General features: G+C 32.5%; 1 protein-coding gene and 2 long non-coding RNA genes across 4 annotated transcripts in view; 2 read left to right on the top strand and 1 right to left on the bottom strand.

Moving 5' to 3' along the window:
* Positions 1-22,106, bottom strand: part of LOC135846580 (uncharacterized) — a 241,931-nt gene that overhangs the window by 143,385 nt on the left and 76,440 nt on the right. The window lies entirely within an intron of this gene.
* Positions 5,432-8,538, top strand: LOC135846961 (uncharacterized). Its single transcript, XR_010559052.1, has 3 exons — positions 5,432-6,115; positions 6,253-6,940; positions 7,061-8,538. It is a non-coding gene; the product is annotated as an uncharacterized LOC135846961 (long non-coding RNA).
* On the top strand, positions 18,569-19,841 carry LOC135846583 (uncharacterized). Its single transcript, XR_010558983.1, has 2 exons — positions 18,569-19,298; positions 19,517-19,841. It is a non-coding gene; the product is annotated as an uncharacterized LOC135846583 (long non-coding RNA).

The raw sequence follows: 22,106 nt of genomic DNA, 5'->3' as shown, positions 1-22,106 counted from the left end.
TAGAATACTTAGGTACACTGCTATAGAGAGTAAGTAATACTGAATGGGTTACAGAATTAAACTAGGTACATGCTGAATGCTGGAGTCACGCGGATATATACTCGTAGCCTTACCTAAGAATACACTAGGAATGAAAACGTGACTGCAAAAATATTCGTATTGGTATATACCTATTTATAAGGTTCATTATTTATTCCATATGCAGCTCGATAATACACACAGAGAGATGTATAGGTAAAGCTAAAGGTATCTACGAGTATCCTACGCCATTTAGCTAGTCGCGAATTCCAATTCTGCTACCTATGTTGGCGAAAGAGATGGAATCTCGCATATGTATTAAAAGGTGTGTGAGCGGATTTCGAAAAATGCGCATACTCCGCAAGCTACGAGTATAACAAAGATACTTCTCCAACATATAGTTCAATGCACTTCTCATCAAAGCTCTATACCTATACTCATTCGATTGGGGGGAAACTTTATACGATTACGCGGATATCTACCTCTGAAAATTTCAACGACCTATTTCCTTCCGCATCGACGACCAATTAACCCAAATCACACAATACGAGGGGAAACTCGAGATATGTAAGTTCAAGGTTTGAACACAACTCCAACGCCTTCTTTGAATCAACAGTAAAGGGTATAAAGGAGAGGAGACAAGAAGGAGATATTTCGTAATGATCTTCTTACACGATAGAGCTCTATATGTGTGAGGTAATCGAGTACCATAATTTCCAATAAATTAATCCCAACAGACGATGAACGAGCTCGTATACTTATACAAAACGTATATTGTGCCCTTGACATTATGATAGGAGTACCAAACCAACCACATGCACAAAGCTCTCTCATCACCATCATCGTAGATAGAAACATGTTTCAAACATCCGCATTGGTACATAACCAGTTCATTGGTCGGATATATGTATTATGCTAGAATGGTATTATTTCCCTCCCCCCTCTTCTAATTCGCGAATCGAATCAACGTCCGTACATATAGTTTTTCGGCATATTCGACTCTGGGCACCGCCAGCGCCACACTGGACCTGGACTGGGACTGGGTACGTTTTATAACCTCATTAACCGGTACCTCTATATTATCTGGTCAGTACCGTAGTATGAACTAAGTACGGCCTACATTATCCGTCTCAATCACGCTTTATGCTTATTCCATTCGTATTTTCTTAATTAATAATGTTAAGGTATTCGATTCGATTGTCTGAAATAGATTTACTTCTCTACTTCATAATATACAACCAGCATTGACTACAGTACACTGATTGCTACAGCAAAGGTGAATGGTGCAAGAGGTTATTTAACGCTTTGGGCGTATCAATTTATTATTTTGGTTTTGCTATTTTTCAACTCACCAAACGTCAAAATGATCCATACAAAAAAATACCTATGCCAACTTTATAGGAATAAATTGCACCCCCCCCCCTCTTCCCCACCTACTCGATCCTTTGAGGCAACTTTCTTCTTGAAGAAGACATCGTCGCGCGTCGTAAGGAAGATTTTAAAGCAGACTTTCCAATAAAAAAGTTGGCCTTACCAACAACTTGACGATTAGGTATTTTAATTGAAAGGTTAGTCGAAATCGCAAATTTTGCTTTCCAACCTAAGACTCGCACGAAATTTTTTCAAGATCGAAATAACTAGCATGCAAACATCCATCACCTGCCAAAATTCATTTTTCGATTTTTGGTGAATTTTTGAAAATCAAATTCAGGCCAAAAAACACTCACGCATTATACCTATATACGGGAGAAGACCGACTTTTCTTCAAATACAAATCTTTTACGAACAAATTGAATCACTTTTTTTGAAACATATTTTGTGTAGCAATTAATTTCTTTACTTACAATCGAATCGAGTTAACGATTGGTGATTGAATAAATTAGTTGATTTCTTGGTGAATCATTCGCAAACAGACCAATTTATTTACGATTGATTCGTTTTCTTGTTTTTTTTTTTTTTTTTTTTTTTGTGGAACTATTGTATAGGAATTCATCATTCTGTTTTCAAGCGAAGCGAATCGAATCGAATCATTCACAAGTTCACAATCGATTGAACAAATTGATTTATTTCTAGGTGAATAACTCGCGAACAAACTGATTAATAGTTGGTAAATCATTCGTGAACGAATTGAATAATTTTTGGTGAATCATTCGCGAACGAATGGGATAATTTTTGGTGAATCATTCACGAACGAATGGGATAATTTTTAGTGAATCTTTCGAGAACGAATTGAATTTTAAAGCGAATCATTTGCAAGCGAATTGAATAATTTTTATATAATCATTCGCGAACGAATGGATAATTTTTAGTGAATCATTCGCGAACAAATTGAATTTTTAAGTGAATCATTTGCAAGCGAATTGAATAATTTTTGGATAATGATTCGCGAACAAATTAATTCGTATAAGTGAATTGTTCGCGAATGAATCGATTCATTTTCTTAGTTTTTTGTGAATCATTTACAAACAAATTGAATAATTTTAGGTGAATCATTCGCGAACGAATGGGATAATTTTTAGTGAATAATTCGCGAACAAACTGATTCGTATAAGTGAATTGCTCGCGAACGAATCGATTCATTTACTTAATTTTTGGTGAATCGTTCACGAACAAATTGAATAATTTTTGGTGAATCATTCGCGAACGAATTGAATTTTTCAGTGAATCATTCGTAAACGAATTTAATAAGTTTTGGATACTTATTTGCGAACGAATTGATTCGTATAACCGTGTAAGTGAATACTGAATTGTTCGTGAATTAATCGATTTATGTTTTAGTTTTTGGTAAATCATTCACAAATGAATTGAATAATTTTTGGTGAATCATTCGCGAACGAATTGAATAATTTTTAGTAAATCATTCGCGAACGAATTGAATAATTGTTTGTGAATCGTTCGCGAACGAATTGAATAATTTTTGGTGAATCGTTCGCGAACGAATGGGGTAATTTTTAGTGAATAATTCACGAACGAATTGATTCGTATAGGTGAATTGATCGCGAATGAATCGATTCATTTTCTTGATTTTTGGTGAATCATTCGCGAACGAATTGATTCGTATAGGTGACTCGTTCGCGAACGAATCGATTCATTCACTCAATTATTGGTGAATCGTTCACGAACGAATTGAATAATTTTTGGTGTATCATTCGTGAATAAATTGAACAATAGTTGGTGAATCATTCGCGAATAAATTGAACAATAGTTGGTGAATCATTCGCGAACGAATGGGATAATTTTCAGTTAATAATTCGTGAAAAAATTGATTCGTATAAGTGAATTGTTCGTGAAAAAATTGATTCGTATAAGTGAATTGTTCGTGAACGAATTGATTCATTTACTCAATTATTGGCGAATTATTCACGAACGAATTGAATAATTTTTGATGTATCATTCGTGAAAAAATTGATTCGTGTAAGTGAATTGTTCGTGAACGAATTGATTCATATAGGTGACTCGTTCACGAACGAATCGATTCATTTATTCAATTATTGGTGAATTGTTCACGAACGAATTGAATAATTTTTGGTGTATCTTTCGTGAATAAATTGAACAATAGTTGGTGAATCATTCGCGAACGAATGGGATAATTTTCAGTGAATAATTCGTGAAAAAATTGATTTGTATAAGTGAATTGTTCGTGAACGAATTGATTCGTATCGGTGACTCGTTCGCGAACGAATCGATTCATTTACTCAATTATCGGTGAATTATTCACGAACGAATTGAATAATTTTTGGTGTATCGTGTATCATTCGTGAATAAATTAAACAATAGTTGGTGAATCATTCGCGAATAAATTGAACAATAGTTGGTGAATCATTCGCGAATAAATTGAACAATAGTTGGTGAATCATTCGAGAACGAATGGGATAATTTTCAGTTAATAATTCGTGAAAAAAATGATTCGTATAAGTGAATTGTTCGTGAACGAATTGATTCGTATAGGTGACTCGTTCGCGAACGAATCGATTCATTTACTCAATTATGGGTGAATCGTTCACGAACGAATTGAATAATTTTTGGTGTATCATTCGTGAATGAATGGAATAATAGTTGGTGAATCATGCGCGAACGAATTGAATTTTTCAGTGAATCATTCGCAAACGAATTGAATAATCTTTGGATAATCATTCGCGAATGAATCGATTCATTTTCTTAATTTTTAGTGAATCATTCACAAACGAATTGAATAATTTTAGGTGAATCATTCGCGAACGAATTGATTCATTAGTTGAAGAATTCTCAACTCGTTCGCGAATGGTTCTTTCAAAAAATTAATCAATTCGCTCATGAAAGTCGTGAATGATTCACTTAAATGAATTAATACTCTCACAATCAATTCACTGAGAATGTGAGAATTGAATCAATTTATATGTAATCAAGTCGTTTGAAAGCAGAACCACTTGTTAATGAACGATTATTTTCAATAATTTTTTTAGAGCTATTATTTTTTTAAACAGGCACTTGAAAATATTTTATGCACTTTTGTTTAATTTTCCAACATTAATTATTTTTACAAACGTTGATCAATGTCATCAGATTTTCGATGAGAGTTTTGAAATTTAAATTTTTTTGTGTTAGGTACCTATACCTACTTACTTGATGTTTGAAAAATTACACCAATTTTAACGTTATTTGATCAATTTATTGTGTGTTACGTCTAATATCGTTTTAAAAGGTTTTCAATGAATTTTTAGGTATTTTTTCCGCCAAGTTTCGCCAATTTTCACTGCAATTTATTAGTTGTACGTAGTTGATTTTCAAAATTTTGAATGCTTTTTCTACGTTTTCATGAAATTTAAACAGGTTTTTTATTAGGTAATTTATTTATTTTATTTTATTTTATTGGTGCCATATACAGCTACTAAGGCTAGGGACACCACAACATTAAATTTGACTGTTTCATTCAAACTTAATAAAATTTTATCGGTTTTTAGTGATTTTTCAGAAGCTTTTTTTTTTTTAGATTTTTCATATTTTCAGGCCAATTAAACATTTTTAAAAATACTTTATGCAATTTTTGCACCATCTTGCTAAAATGTCATCAGTTTTTCAATAATTTTATTTGTTTTATGCAATTTTAGCAAAATTTTGGTAAATTTTCCTCAACTTTGCTGGAATTTCCCTATAGTTGGGTAATACTAATTGTTGATATAATTGTCATTTTCACGTTAAATTAATACATAGGTAGGTACGAGTACTTCGTTTTAATGCCATTACATCAACTTTTTTTCAAATCTGGAATAAAATATTTTTGTGAATTCATTCATTTTTATCATCCTTCAAAAGTGGAAAGGCACTTCTCTTTGTTCCATTTTTAACAACAAATTTTTTCAAATTTATTATACTTAATTTTATACATCAGCTTATTTAAAACGTTTTAAATTTATCTTTCCCTTTCTCTTTCTCAACAAATGTATAAAGTTGGTGTGACCTTTTTATAGCGCTTTCTTTTGCAGCTTACAAAGTCAATAAAAAACTGAATATAAATTCAAGGACAAGTTATCTCAACATCCTTGGTCAAAGGACATTTTTACACATAAGTAGGTACTTAGGTACTGAAAAAATTCCACGCACGTGCTAAATTATGCATAAAATTTGTTCGCTCTCGATGACCACCCATAAAAAGCCCCACACCTAAAACATACGCTGAAACGCTGATATGCCAATGCTTTTCAGAACCGAAGACTTTTATCAGCTCTTCAAAAATCATAAAACCAAACAAATTCAAAACCAAAAACATGCTACCTTGATTAAGGTAACATTTCCTAAAACCTTGACATTTCGTCATCAAAGTTACCACGACGAGCAAACCATTCAGAACGCGTTCATTTCAAATGGAATTTTCTTTTAAAAATTAAAAAATGAAAAAGTTACCACTTCTCTACATTTTAGTACAAATATTATCAATTTTCGGAATTTTATCATTAGTTCAGGCTAAAGTTGAACAAGCAGGTTTGGTTATATTCTTAGTGATTGGGGTCTTTTTGTGTCTTATGCTGATTCCTGGATTAGGACCTGTAATAGCCTTTGCAAGTGCGCCTGTATTCTTGGAGTATATTCGAGTGGCTTATCTATCGTTCACGTGATACAGGTTGGTGGTTTGTGATAATGTTAAATTTATTTATGAACTTTTATAGTTTCCCCTCCCCTTCCTCAATTCATGTTTTCACTTTCGCTTATATGTACTTTTAATAACTACCTGATTGAAATGTCTTTTGATTTGTGCAGGGTGAACAATGAAGATGGATGAATTTTTATGGTCACTTTATTCTGAGCTTTCAGTTTACATAATTGAGTTCTTGTTTTAAATTACTTCTGTGATTTTCACATCAGAAGGATAATGTTCCCATCATAATAAGTTATGATTTGTATACGAATGATAATAAAAATATGAAACCATTCTTCGAGTTTTTCTTTCAACCAATCAATGGCTACCAACACAACAACATCGAGTAAAAAACTTGAACAACAACTTGACCATGAAAATAAAAGCTTGCCCACGACATCGTCATTCGAATGTCAATTGTCACGTGCACTCTTCATAAAACAAATCCGTTATCAACAAAGAGCCAATTTTCTTCGTTTTGATAAAAGAAAAAAGTATACAAAATACTTACGTAACAAAAAAAAAACAGTACCTACGAAAACACTTTGACGGTTTTTCAGACTTTTGACAATTCCATGAATTGTCAAATGTCCTTCTCAATCACAAAATGAATTTCTTGATTATTTTTCTGTTGATGTTCGGTTCATTATTTTTGGCTCGAGCCAGTCCTATTTTAGGAGTTGTACTTACCAATTTATTATCAACCTTGTTTTTTGCTTTGCTCGACATACCAACTGCAGGAGTTGTCTTGGCGCTGGTGAGTGCCCCTGCATTTTTGGTTATCATTTTCATCGGATGCGTTTGTTGAAGGTAAGATTTTGATAATAATATATCTACATATGTTTTTTGAAACAAAATGACATCATCGAGAACTTATCTAATATGTACTTGGATTCATCAAACTGGATGTATTTTTCTGTTTCATTACAGATTAGTGCAATCCTTGCATCAAGAATGAGATTTCATACTTAAGCAGTTCAAACAGATACAAAATGTATACACAGACATCATAAAGCAATACCTACTATATCGTTTTTCAGTCATAAGAAGGTAATTTTTATGCATAAAATTTACTTTGCCCGAACCAGAACCATGATGTATTTATATCAATAAATCGTCCTAGCAAACAAAATGGAAACTTTCAATTTTTTCGGGATCCTATAATTCCATTCCTGTTTAAAAGCTCATATAAAAGTTAAAAAAACAATAATTAATTTACAACAAGCATTCAGGTGGATCACGATTTTTAAAAAATGTCGGAGGATTCTGACCAAGTTTGGTTGGAGACCTTCATCACTTCGAGTTGTAGGCCATTTGGAAAAATTTTAGCTCTAGAGGTCTCACCGAAGGGGAGATGTGAGCAGAGGCGTGACGAAGTGATGTGTCGTAGGGTGAAGGGATCAGACTGATATTTTTCCAACTTTTCATCTCCCCCCACCCCCCCCACCCCCATCTCCCTCCCTCTCCAATATTTTTCGCGCTGATTTTCCGGATATACATCGAACAAATTTTGGAAGGAAGAGTTGTAAACAAAAATGTTGAATAATTTTTAATCTTCAAGAATGATGCTTTTATACTCGACGAAAAATTTGAGAATTTTTTTCGTGTTTTTTTAGCCCATTTCGACTTCAAAAAAATCAAATTTAAAAAGAAAGCAGAATATTCTCGATTTTGCTGGAGTGAAGTGAGAGAGAAACCTTTAGAAAACCTACAATTTGTGAAGTACAAAAAAATAATTTTCAAAATAAAAAGTTTCAACGCCAAAATGTTTTGCTATATTTGGTATTTTTGAATCAAATTTCACACCTTGAGGGCAAAAGCTCTCGAAAATTCACAATTTTTCATTTTTTTTTAAGGATATAATTTTTGTATTTTCAAACACAACCAATCTTGGCAAAAATTAGAAACTGTTTTTTCCGAATTTTTGGTGAGAAATTAGACATGTTGTTGGGATTTTCTGGCAGTTTTGACTGGAATGCATTGAAGAGACCTTTTTTTGGTTGGCAAATTTCATGTAAAACAACATTATTTTTGATACCAGAAATCAATTTTTCTATTCCTCAATTTTGGTCAGAGTAACTATAAAAATAGGTGGTCCATTTTTTGTCAAAAATCACTAAAAGGTCTCGTTTTTTCCAAAATTGCAGAAAAATCTATTCTTTTTTTTTAAATCAAAATTTCCAGAAAGCCTTGGTTTTTTTGTTGCAAAAAATAGGTATGTTTTTGTTGTCCAAATTGCAAAAAAAAAAAACAATTTTTCATCAAATTTATCAGAAAATCTTATTTTTTTTACTAAAATTACAACAAATCCTCTTTTTTTGTAAAAACTGTTAAAAAGACCTATTTCACGTTGAAATTTCAAAAAAAAAAAAAAAAAAAAAAATTAAAAAACAAACAAAAAGTAAAAACTCATGGTTTCTTGGTAATTCTTTGATTTTTCCTGCTAACACAAATTCTTTCCGACTTTCCCTTTCCCAACTTTTCCAACTCGCTCAATTTTTCCAAAAATTCCCAACTTTTTGCCAAAATTATTCTGTCTGGGGAGTGAGACATCTCCCCAGTCCCCACACTCCCCTCTCTTGACAATCCTCTGGATATGGGTCCTCAAAGGATGGCATTTTTGAAACAATCGTATTTTTTTTGCTCTAGTACCTGCTCAACCTGTTTCGAGAAAATTGATCCTGTTCCCAAAAACAATAATTTTTAAGTCCAAGATCACTTTTAGGGTCCTACTATTCATTATGCCGAAACAAAGAAAGCTATATTTTCTTAAAGGGGGGAAATACTTTGGAATACAGTAGTACCTACTTTTTGGACATTAAGTGCCAATTTCAAAAAACCGAAAAAATAAACTGAGGTCTTTTTTCAATTTTGGATTTATGTTTATTAGCTTTTTCTTCTAAAAGTATTTAGTACTTAGGTACCTATTTTAAAAGTGAAAAATTGATAGATAGTTTTGAACTTGCAACGTCAAGTCAGCAGTGACCAAGCTACCCGCCGGAAGTACCCCAGTGGGCTGATGGATTCGTCAAACCTTTCCAAGAAAGACTTACAACTGAGTTTAATCACAAATGGAGTGAAAAAAACAATGGAAACTGAATCGCATCGTTTCAATGGGGTTCCTTTTCGAAAATGGTGATTCGGTATCGTATAGGTGTAGGGAAAGGGACATGACATAGAAAAAGAAATTCGTATTTTATGGTTCATTCCAAGTACCTATATTTTAGTTCGATCGTTACACTTGAATATTGTTGAATTAGTTTCTCAAAATAATGCTTAATTTGAAAACACTCGTCTTTATTGCTGCTGTGAGTGCTACGTTTGTCAGCATTGCCGAAGCTCATGAACTGGAGCCATGGCTGTGGCTAATAACGATCATTTTAAAAGTCGTGGATAAATGCTTCGAATATATCCCAATTATTGGACCATTCGCTAGCAATATAGTGCGGTTAATCTTATGGTTTTTGCTTACATTTGTTTTTAAATTTATCTCGTTGTTTTTATAAAAGTAAGTACCTAGTTATATGAAACTTTTATTCTTAAAACAAATTTTACTTGATGTAATTAAATAATACCAATCATAGGTACCACGTATTCTTATTAAGTATAGATAAACGATTAAGTGCTGCGGAAAATTCCATATTAAATCAAACAATAATTGCATAATGGGGTCTATGGGTCATGAATTTTTTTAAAAAATGGCTTTCACAAAGCACAAAATGTAATAAGTACGTACATTTTTTAAATTTCAAATTCAGTAAAGATTTTCATTTTGAGTTGAAAGTGACTCAGAAAAATGTTCAACTCTGAAGGTGTCCCTGGAGGGGAGGTATGGGGGCCTTCAACCGAAGATTATTTTCGAAAAAAATCGTGATTTTTTTGCTTTTAAGCCCTCACCCAATCCATTCTGGGGAAAATGGTCCGTGTTCCTAATTCAGTATTTGGGATTTTGCGTCGACTTAGGCCTTTGAAATTAAAATCCAAGCTCATTTTTGGCACTTTTAGAGTTCTACTGAGCAGTAAAAAATTAGTATATCCCTCTCAAGTATTTTGAAGGTTTGTTTTTTAAAAATAGGTACTTTTTTCTCAAATATTTTGCATTAATTTCGTCCAAACGCCGAAAAAATATCATTTCTAGAACTGAGAAAATATTTTGTAATACTTACAGTGATACTAACCAATTTTTTAATTACCTGTATATAATTGCCAATTTCAAAAAATCAAAAAAAATAGCCAAAAACATAGGTATTAATTTTTTTTAGTTTTTGAAGCTTTTTGATTTTCATGAGTTTATTTTTATATCAGGACGATTTTTGTTTTTTATTAAGTACATACAAGGAGATAAAAATGCCGTGTAAATAAATCTTTTTTATCCAATTTTCCATAACAAACCATATAAAAACTTGAAAAATAGAAAAAATGATTCATGTTTCCTGGTAAGTTATATGAAGAAAAAAGGAGGGGGAAATACTCAAAAAAAATAAAAAATAAAAACATTGGTGAAAATCCTAAAAAAAATTTGAAAAATTGAAAAGGATTTGGGGTACCATTTGTTTCGCCGCGGACGTTTCGCCGCGGACGTTTCGCCACCGCCGAAAAAAGGTGATTTTTGAAAAAGCGTTCATTTCGCCGCCACGGTGATGTATTACAAAATACACAGCTGTTCATACATGAAATGAACTGAATCCCCGTGCTGAATGAGAGATGTTCTGTGATGAAGGCAGTAGTCCAGGTCTTTCAGGGTCCAGGGCTTGAATGAAGTGTTCAGAGCTTTCCGGGGCTTTTCAGGGCTTGAAATTAAGGGGTTCCATGGAAAAGGGGCCTTGGTCAATTTTTTATTTTTTTTCACTGATTTACATAAGTTCAAATGGACTTGCAAAATTTTATTACAAGCTAACATTTTCCAATTCGTTTTACGTTTTTTTCTCGTGGAAGAAAGTTCAATATATGTATCACTGAATATGGTGAAATTAATATAAAAAATAATTTTTCATACATTCAAAATTGTAAATAATAATTTAAAAAAAAGACTAAGGCCCCTTTTCCAAGAAACCCCTCAATTTCTAGCCCTGAAAACCCCCGGAATAGCCCTGAACACTTCATTCAAGCCCTGGACACTGAGCCCTAAAATCCAAACCCAAAGTTTCCTGGGCCCCAATCCAAGCCCAAGACCTAATAAATTTTTGATTGAAAGCCCAAGCTCCGAAACCCAGAACCTGAAAAAAAATCGTTTGGGGGCTCAACCCCGAATGTCATAAATGTGAATAATTTTCTAATTACATACTTATAATTTTATCTAACGTGATTTCATTTTTTATCATTCCGTAATGTTCCACTGTGGCGGCGAAATGAACGCTTTTTCAAAAATGACCTTTTTTCGGCGGCGGCGAAACGTCCGCGGCGAAACAAACAGTTCCCAAGGATTTGGAAGAAAAAAAAGACTCGCGACTGCTCGTTTTTTACATGATTGTTGCTGGAAAAAAATTGTACTACGTTAGTTTTTTCAATCAATTTTCGGGTCATGTGACATGTAGTATAAAGTGTCTGGTTTTAGGATTTCATACAAGTACTTTTGAAAAGTACTCATAGTAACATTCTTCCCCTTTCCATTCCACAGATTTTTTTCCGGAAATAGAAAAAATACTTAGAAACAGAATCTTTTTAAACAAAATAAAAATGACCAAAAAACATTTAAACGATAGAATCTACAACTCTCAATAAAAAACCGTGTACTATCGGAGAACTTCGAGTTATCTTAATATATTATAGATAGGGGCTAGAGTGAAAAAAATTTCGATTTTGAGAACCTATATTTCTCCCCTGCTGTCAGTCCTTTTCACCCTTTTGTACACGATTTCCAGTTTTTTAACGATATTGAAAATTTTATTGGTACATTTTTTCAAAAAATCTTACAGAAGGTTGGAGTCAAATACATAGAAAAAGAGTGCCAAGAAAAGCTTACTTACAACCGAGTTTTATCACGAATACTCGTAGCAAAAAAATATGATATCTTATCGTTTTGAGAAGGGTTTCTTGCTGTTCGAAAATGGTAACTCGATGTGGTATCAGGAAACATGGCAAAGTTTATAGAAGGAAATTTTTGTTTTATAGTTCATTTTAAAGCGTAGGTATTTTAGTCCAGTAGACGAACGTTACGGTAAAATTTACTCTTCAAAATGCTTAATTTGAAAGTTCTTCTTTTTATTGTCGCCTTGAGCGCTGCATTTGTCAGTATCGCTGAAGCTGATGGACCATTCTCCGACTTCATTGACGACTTGAAGAAACGACTCGACAAAATTACTGAGATGTTTTTGAAGATCGCACTCTTCCTTCTAAAACCTATTCCTATCGCAGGAGACATGATGCAATTTGTTTTTAATATTGTGATAAAGGTCCTTGTATCTCATGGAGTTATACAGAAGTGAGTAAAATCTTTCATACAGGTACTTAAGTACTTCAAAAAAATGTTAGGTACATATTATGCTATACAATCATGTTATGATATTTGATGTATAAACAATTAGAAAAATATTGAATAACTTGGAAATTGAAAATTGTTCCCTCAGCTTTTGATTATTCCTAGTCATAGACGTACGTATAAATCTAATTTTAACTATATTGAATTTCAGATAAAAATCAAAATACTGCCTGACTGCAAGCCATAATAAAATTTATCATTTATTATCATAATTATGTTACGCTGCATCATTCGATTTAAAATATGTACCTAGACTGTAGCAAGGCACTTGTATATTATGTATTATGTAATTTAAGAGGTATCAAATAAATACATTCGAGATGATAAACAGATTTCTGTACGAACTTTATTTCCCCAAGACTTACTTTTTAGAAGTTGTTCGAGAAGTTATAAGATTCTCTACCACGTCTCATTTTATAAATAAACAAATACCTATTCAGATTTCATAAAAACAAATAAGTGAAACGATGTCTTAAAAAGTTACTGTTTCACAAAAGAAAAAAAAAACTCAAGGTGCTACATAGAATTGGAGAATATGTTTTTCAAAGGAGATAGAGAAGGGAGAGAACTCGATCGAGGCTCTGGATTCATGTTTAGTGTATTTATATACGTGCATTATTGAAATTAGAAAAAAACTAGACAGCTAAGCAAAGCTTAGCTGCAAAGTGTGCGTAGCTAGCTGCCTTTTCTACAGCTATAACCGTTATTACATCTAGGTAGTGCATAAGTGAATCAACCATGTCACAGTGATGAGAATTTTTGAAACTCTCACTGCTTCAAAATAATAATTGTTTTTCAGTGTTTTCATATTTTCCAAATTACAATAGGTATTTCAGAATAATTTATAAGCTTGTATTGCTTCTAAATTAAGAAATTTCTAGTTGTTTTTCATAGTTTGCATTGTTTTAAAATTTATAAAATTTCAAATCGATTTCCCGAATTCCCCATCGCTACAATTTCATAAAGTTTTCAATAAATTTTCAGAATTTTGCATTGCTGCTGAGTTAGGAAATTTGCAATCAATTTTTAGAATTCACATTGCCTCTAAATAGTCAAATTTTGAATAATTTTTCAGAATTCTTATTGTCTTTAAATTAAAAAATTTCAAATTCAATTTTCAAGTTCATATTGTCCACAAATTGTAAAACGTTTACTCAATTTTTGGAATTCACATTGCCTCCAATTTTTCAGAATTCTCATCTTCTTCATAAATATTACAATACTTATTTCATATAATTTTCAAGTTCACATTATCTGCAACTTACAGAACTTTTAATCAATTTTTGGAATTCTCAGCGTCTCTAAATATACAAATTTTCATATTATTTTTTTTAGAATTTCCATTGTCTTCAAATTTATAAATTTTCAAACCAATTTTCAGAACTTGCTTTTTATTCTAAATTAAGAATTAAATCTTATAAAATACCTATGTTAAGAATTTGCATTGCCTATTACACGAAAAAAATATGGGTAATTTTTACAAAAAAATTTAACTAAATACTCACAATTAAGTACCAGATCCCATTCAATAATTTTTACTGTAATCGTATGGTAAAACTTATCATTTTAATAAATTTTGCTATAGGTACCAATAGTAAAAATCATTTTGTTTTAATAATTTTTACTAAATCATGATAATAAAAATTACATGTTTCAATTGTACAAAAATTAGTTTAATTTCTCATTTTGAAGTAATTTTTAAATTATAAGTAAAAAGTTGAAAATTATTCATGTCAAGTAATTCTTACTTTATACTTATGGTTATAGGTAGACAAAAAATTAATGAAATGAATTTTTAGTTAGCAAATGATATCATAATTCATAACTCAGTTTCAGCATTATTTTTGCCCCATTACCATGTACTACCAAAGCATTTACCTATCCAATTTTCCTACGAAAAATCCGTCACCTACCTACTTACCTCACGGGGATTCGAACCTGGGTCCCTAAATTTCCTATTCCTACCTACATGCCCTAACCACTCAGCCACAACTTTGCTACGAGGGTAAGGGCATTAAAATAATATATTTGTTTGGTAAACGCCTCACCAAACCACGCCCACTTGGAATTTACAGCTAACAGACTGGGGGTGTAACAGGGTACAATGAAACACAGCTGGTGATGGAATAGACTGGGGGTATAGCAGGGTACAATGAGCGGCAGGTGTTCTTCAAGTCCCCTTTTCCCTTTTTTAGGATTTAATGCATTAAAATAATGAACTAAAATTGCAATTACTCAGCAATTACCCATCCGAATTGAATGAAAATTAATCTATTCCCTCCGCCTTAATGATTCTCAAATGGTGTCCAATAGGTACAAAAAACGGTTGGATAGCTTAAGAGAACATTCAGTTCCAATAAAATTTCATTTCTCAAAGCGAAACCAATAGTGTGCTACGCACACTAAAAATCCATAAAACTCTTCGTTAATATCTTGATTTGACTCTAAAATTGCATTAAGCACAATTGCACGAGCTAATTTCACTTTTAAATGATAACGCTGATGAACGACTGAACCAATTTTTATGAAACTTGAAATCTCACAAGCCCATCACCGTTCCTACGAGGGAACACAATCACCATATGATCCAAAACTTTGCAGCTTTCGAGCATAATTAAAAACAAAATTGAGGTTTTGGACATTTTCATGGGATGACTTTGCACAAAATTCATTAAATAAAATTAAATTTCTCAGGAACAGCTGAACCGATTCTGATGAATTTGAAATTTCACAACTAGGCTGCCAGCCGGATATTTCGACATCGTCAGCAGGCCCGTAGCCAGCGTAGGGGCAGCCGGGGCAATGCCCCGGCTAGAAAGGCTGTTTGCCCCAGGTAGCAAAATCAAAAAAAAAAAAAAAACACGTTTGCCCCACCAGCAAAATCAGAAAAAAAATCAGAAAGTGCCAAAAACCAAAAACTCAACAATGTAAAATTATGGTTACGTTCATGAAATGGCTACACTAGCATGAATTGCATTTGATAGCTCGATGGCTCGCTCGATGCGTTCACTAAATTTTAAATCAAAAATTTGATATGTAATTTGAGTAAAAATTAGTAATTTGTGAGGATTAGAAATCCAGTAAGGTGCACCGGGGGAAGTTGGAATTCGGGGTAAGTTAGAAAACTTGCTCTAGCACCTAGAGGTTTATATCTGGTGAAGTGCCACTAAAGGTGACTTGAGGGTACTACACCTACTTCATCACGGCATAAAAATTTTCGCGATTCAGTTTCATTTTAGATGTCTTTGGTTCAATTGTATTTTGTTGTTGTTTTGAACTTGTTTTGAATTTGTTCTAAAATACAAACTTTCTATTTCTTAGTTTTTCGCATATAGCGGACGAACCGTGCGTCCTAGTGAAAATCTGATGAGAGTGGTCTCAAAGAGAATTAAATTCTCTACAATTTTGTTAACAGGCAATTTTTCTAGGACGCTCCGTTTGTGATCTACGCCTCTGCAAAGTTTAGCCTGTTCTGACTTCCCCCAATTGGGAAAAGTCGAAAAAGTTTATATTTTATTCCACTGAGCGAAATCTACTGAGTCAATCGCGCTCAAATTTTCACCATAGGTTAAGAACCGTTATGGGAACCTACATAATAAATTTGATCCATATTGGTTCATTAGAAGGAGAGTAACAACTGGTCAAAGTTCAAATTGCAAAAAATCATTCTGACTTGCCCCGGTGCACCTTACATTTTTTTGCAATTTTTTTCGAAAAGTGAGACTTTCACTTTGTGCAATTTATGGCAATTTTACATAAAAAATTGAGACTTTTACACTACCAAAAAGCTAAAATTTTCAGCAATAGGGAAGACCTATGGACAATTTTTAAGAAAGAATGAAAATTTTTATAATTTTTTGCGAAAAACCGAGAATTTTGACAATCTTAGCAAAAAGCAAGATGGACTATTTTTGAGGAAAACCACTATTTTTTTCGCAACCTTCTGTTGAAAATGGGAGACATTTCGGTCATTGACATTTTTTTCAAACAAAAAAGCGGAATTATTTGGTAATTTTTTGAAAGGGAAATGGATATTTCTTGAATTTTTTTTACCAAAAAGTAACAATTTTTGGCAAGAAACGAGGATATTTTTGGAAATGTTGACAAAAAGTGAGATTTTGAGCTATTTTTGGCGATAAAAGTGTATGTATAAGTAGGTCAACTTTCTCAAATTATTCACTTATGGATATCAAGTACTAGCATTTTTTTCTCATCAAGTTAAATGCAAAAATTGAATTTTTGAAATTAAAAAAAAATAATAATAATTTGGAAAACCAAAGCTAGGTACTTATCGAAAAAGTAACCCAATTTAGTAACTTAGTTTATTGAAAAGTGACCAAGTACGAACCCTGAGTGAGGGCAAAAGTTTGTTTCGAGAAAATAAATTAAGTTTTTTCAGGTGAAAAGAGCGTTTTTTGTCTTAACATTTCTTTAAAAATTTGAATAATATATTTTTTTAATGTTGTTTGGACGCGAGTCAAATTTGACTATTTTACCTCATGACAAAATTTAAACAGAAACAGTCACAGCCAAAGAATTATTACAAGAGTTTCACAGTAAATCGCGCAGATTACAGCTGTATTAGACTCAACACCAGCATCACGCATTATGTATAATCTTTTTCTGAAATATACAAACTCATTCTGTTCATTTTTTTTAAAAATTGTTTTGGAATAACGGATGGTTGAGGGGGGTTAAAGGGGGGGGGGATGTTTCACAGATGTTCGAGCCTCAAAAAGTGCTGCCCCAGCTGATATTTCCTTCGCCCCAGCTACAGCCAGATTCTGGCTACGGGCCTGCATCGTCATCGAGTGCCAAAAGCTCAAAACTTCCAAGTTTATCGAGCGACAACATTTTTTTTCAAAATTTTTTAAAACTCATTAGCCTACCTACAAACAGCTGAACCGATTTCGATGAAACTTGAAATCTCACAAAGCCTTCACCATACATAACAAGTGGATTTAAGCGAATTGTTTACGTATAAATTGATTCAATTTTCGGTGAATCGTTCATGAGAGAATTAATTCATTTTTGAACGAATTGATTAATTTTTTGAAAGAACCATTCGCGAACGAATTGATCAATTCTTCAATTTATGAAGCAATTCGTTCGCGAATGATTCACCGAAAATAATTCAATTCGTTCGCGAATGATTCGCTAAAAATTATTCAGTTTGTTCGTGAACGATTCACTACAAAAATTATTCAATTCGTTCGTGAATGATTCACCAAAAATCAAGTAAATGAACCGATTCGTTCGCGAACGAGTCACTTATACGAATCAATTCGTTCGCGAATAATTCACTAAAAATTATTCAATTTGTTCGCGAATGATTCACTAAAAATTAATCAATTCGTTCGTGAATGATTCGCCAAAAATTGAGTAAATGAATCGTTTCGTTCGCGAACGAGTCACTTATACGAATCAATTCGTTTGTGAATGATTCGCCAAAAATTAGGTAAATGAATCGTTTCGTTCGCGAATGAGTCACTAATACGAATCAATTCGTTCGCGAATAATTCACCAAAAATCAAGTAAATGAATCGATTCGCTCGCAAACGAGTCACTTATACAAATCAATTCGTTCGCGAATGATTCACTAAAAATTAATCAATTCGTTCGTGAATGATTCGTCAGAAATTAGGTAAAGGAATCGTTTCGTTCGCGAACGAGTCACTCATACGAATTAATTCGTTCGTGAATGATTCACCAAAACTTAAGTAAATGAATCGATTTGTTCGCAAATGATTCACCAATAATTATTCAATTTATTCAATCGCCAATCGGTTATGAATGATTCAATTCGATTCGATTCATTTCGCTTGAAAACAAATTAATTGCTATACATACAAATGTTTCAGAAAAAAAAAGGTGACCGACTCGATTTGTTCGTGCAAGATTTGTATTTGAAGAAAAGTCAGTCCTCTCACGCATAATGCGTGAGTGTTTTTTTTTATATTCAGAGTCTTCCCTCGTCTCTCAAGCAGATAAAAACTGACGTTTAACATTTTCTGCTGCTACTCCTATCAGTCCTTTTTACCCTTTTGTACCTAGGTTTTCCTTTTTCTACTCGTACGGTATGGAAAATTTTATTTCAAATGGAAAATAAAACCAGGAAACCAGTTAGCTACCTATGGAACGATAAACTGTGACATTAGTCACCAAAAGTGATGTCATCGATGTACATTTTTTCAAAATCTTACAGTAGATTAGAGTCAACTAAGTATATAGAACAAAAGTTCCAAGAAAAAGCTTTAGTACCTACAACCGAGTTTTTTTTTATCATGAATACTTGTATAGCAAAAAACATGGAATCTTATCGTTTTGAGAGGGGTTCATCCTTGCTACTCGAAAGTGGTGACTCGATGTGGTATCAGGAAACATGACTATATAAAAGGAAATTTTTGTTTTATAGTTCATTTAAAGTGTATTTAAGTCCGATAGACGAACGTTACGGTAAAATTTATTATTCAAAATGTTTAATTTGAAAGTTCTCATCTTTATTGTCGCCTTGAGCGCTGCATTTGCCACTATTGCTGAAGCTCATGGACCAGTCTCCGGCTTCGTTATATTCCTTTTGAAAATAGTATGCAAACTTGTCGAAAAAATTCCTTTCGCTGGACCAATCGCACAATTTGTCTTATCTGTTGTGACATTTTTCCTTTATAAATTTAGCCCGTTTTAATGGAAGTGAGTAAAATCTTTCATACTTATAGCTACTCCTATTTCAAATAAGTTTTATCGTGTTATACAATCATGTCAATGTCATGCTATTTAATATACTTAGGTATAAACAATTAGAAAAAATGAATAAGTAATTTGGAACTAAAAAATCCTTCCCTCAGCTTTTGATTATTTCTAGTCATATCGACGTAAAAATCTAAAATTTTACCTATATTGAATTTCAGATAAAAATCAAAATGCTGCCTGACTGCAAGCCACAGTAAAAATTTATCATATATTATCATTAGGTTTCGTTGCATCATTCGATTCAAAATACCTAGATACTACATAGTACATCTACATATGTAGGTAATAGGTATATTTCATAATATATTTCAGGTGGAAGGGACAGCAGGCTATTAGAAGCAGGATAAGTAGATAATAGTAAGAGGGGCTCGTATTTAACCGTATTAATTATAATTCATAAACTACATTTATGTATGTATAAGTATATTGTACATATATGTAATTAAGAGACATCAAATAAATACATTCCAGTAGATAAACAAATTTCTGTACAAATTTATTTATTTCCAGGACTTAACCTTATTGAAATACGATAACATACCTAGTATTATACTGAAACACTTTTTGGAAGATTTTAAAGCAGTCATAAGATTCTCTTTCACGTCTCACTTTATCAAAATAAATATAGATAATAACGAAGTGAAACAATGTTTTTAAAAAATTACTGTTTCACACACAAAAAAAACTTGAAGCGTGACAATTGCGGAATATGTTTTTCAATGTAGAGAGAAGGAAGAGAGCCCGAGGCTCTGGATTCATTTTTAGGTTAAATCTGAGTAGGTACCTATTAAACACTAAAAAAGGCTCTCGTTAATTAATGACACAACATTTTCCAAGATTATAGAACTGAGCGCCAAAATGTCACTTTCCGAGTCTATTCTCGAATTCGTTCTATTTATCCCATTGGACAACGCTGACGGATAAAATTTCAAGTTCTTTCAACTGGGTAAGCCGGTTGCTGCCTATATGTAGAACTCGAAATTTGCTTGAAATCGCACTTTCAGCAAAGTAGCTATTCACGTCACAAATAGCAATAAACCTTAAATTACCTATTTTCCCAATTTATGACACCGAATAGCATTGTTAATCAAAATAAAGCCTTCTGAGGCATCTGATATTCCAAGATGAAATTATCAATAAGTAAGCATTAATGAAACTAAAAAAAAATCCATAAAACTCGACGGACGCTTGCTAATTTCTTGATTTGACTTTAAAATTGCATTGAAACCATTGTGAATGAGCTAATAATTCACTTTGTATCAATGAAACTCAACTTTAAAATACCTACGCACGTGTGGACATATTCAAGTGCTGATAATAGGTACATAGCCCGAACGAAGCGAGGGCAAATGATCTTGAAAATTTCTAATTCAAGAAGACGTATGAAACAGAAGAAATTGAATAAAAATTGGAAACAACGACATGATTTGATAAAGACGCCAATTTTTTTAGAAATCTTCGTAGGTACTTTCTAGAGAAACTCTCTCAAAACCAATTTTGGGAGCTCAATAACGAACAGAAAAGTTAGGTTATGGCTCATCTTTAAATCCTTCTTCCGATTATTAGTCAATTTTTATTTCGAAGTGGCAGTGATGATTTTCAAGTAGCCTATGGTACACTTAATTGAAAAATTTCCTAAATACATACAAATCATATACAAATCAACATTGCAATAAGTTTTTCTTACTGAAAACCTGTTTTTTTTTTCTGTAATTTGTCGTCAAATTTTTGGTATAGTAATCCATAGAGAATGCAAGTTCTAGAGCAAGGAATGTACAATGTACAGTACTTCACTAGTCACTACCAAGTAAATCTAAAAAGAACAAGGCACCCTCAGTTTGAAAACTCGGATTTGAAGGACATCAAGACTGATATTAGATAGATAGCGAGTAGGAATATTTATTAGTAGAATGATCTCCTCTGTACCAGCAATAAAATTAATTGGGTAAGTATAAGTTTGAAAAACATGTAGTCTAAATTTTCGCTCACAAGATGAACGAAACAAAGATAAAGTTCAAAAAAGCTGTTTTAAAGACAACTTTTAAACTTTTTCGTGAAATAAATATTCTTTTTAATGAGCAAAGTGAACCGATGTAAATAATTCCTCCAATTCAACTTCCATGCATTATAATAACTACCCAATAGTTTTGAGCCACTCTGGAGCCTCCAGCGATTTTCCAATTTTTTCTGGAAACTTTAAAATACTTCGGAAAAGTTCAAAATGAATTTTACGCATTACTTATAACTTGGTCTGCGTTTATTGGATACTTTCTCCAACGCTTTAGGTCACTATTACGAAATTCCAGGGATGCCGACTCGAAAGTAAATTTTTAACCAATTTTTAAATTTCAGAAAATTTGAAGAAAAAATCACATCTTCATAGGAAGTATTTACAAGCAGTTTTTTCGTTGGCAATGAGATTCTGATACCTGATACATAGATGCAGTAGGTACATAACTTCTCGATTCGAAAAGTGGTGGTATAAAGGATATTGCTGGAGCATCCTATGTTTTAGAAATTTCAAATTGATGTGAAAAGGATCAAAAATGTCTCAGCATTTGATAGAAATGGAGATTTACAAGAGCAAATATTTTTTTGAAAATGATTATTTCGAAAATAAGAGCAATGAAACATCATGAAATTGAGAAGAACTCCTAACTACTAAAAAACCTTAAAAAAAAAATGTTTGATTTTTAAGCTTTGGAAAAGATTGGAAATTCGTACTCATTTCGTCTTTGGTCAATTTTA

The sequence above is a fragment of the Planococcus citri genome, chromosome 5 (assembly GCF_950023065.1).
Source record: "Planococcus citri chromosome 5, ihPlaCitr1.1, whole genome shotgun sequence".
Classification (NCBI taxonomy): domain Eukaryota; kingdom Metazoa; phylum Arthropoda; class Insecta; order Hemiptera; family Pseudococcidae; genus Planococcus; species Planococcus citri.
Note: the sequence above shows the minus strand (reverse complement) of the source record. Positions and strands in the feature narration are given on the sequence as shown.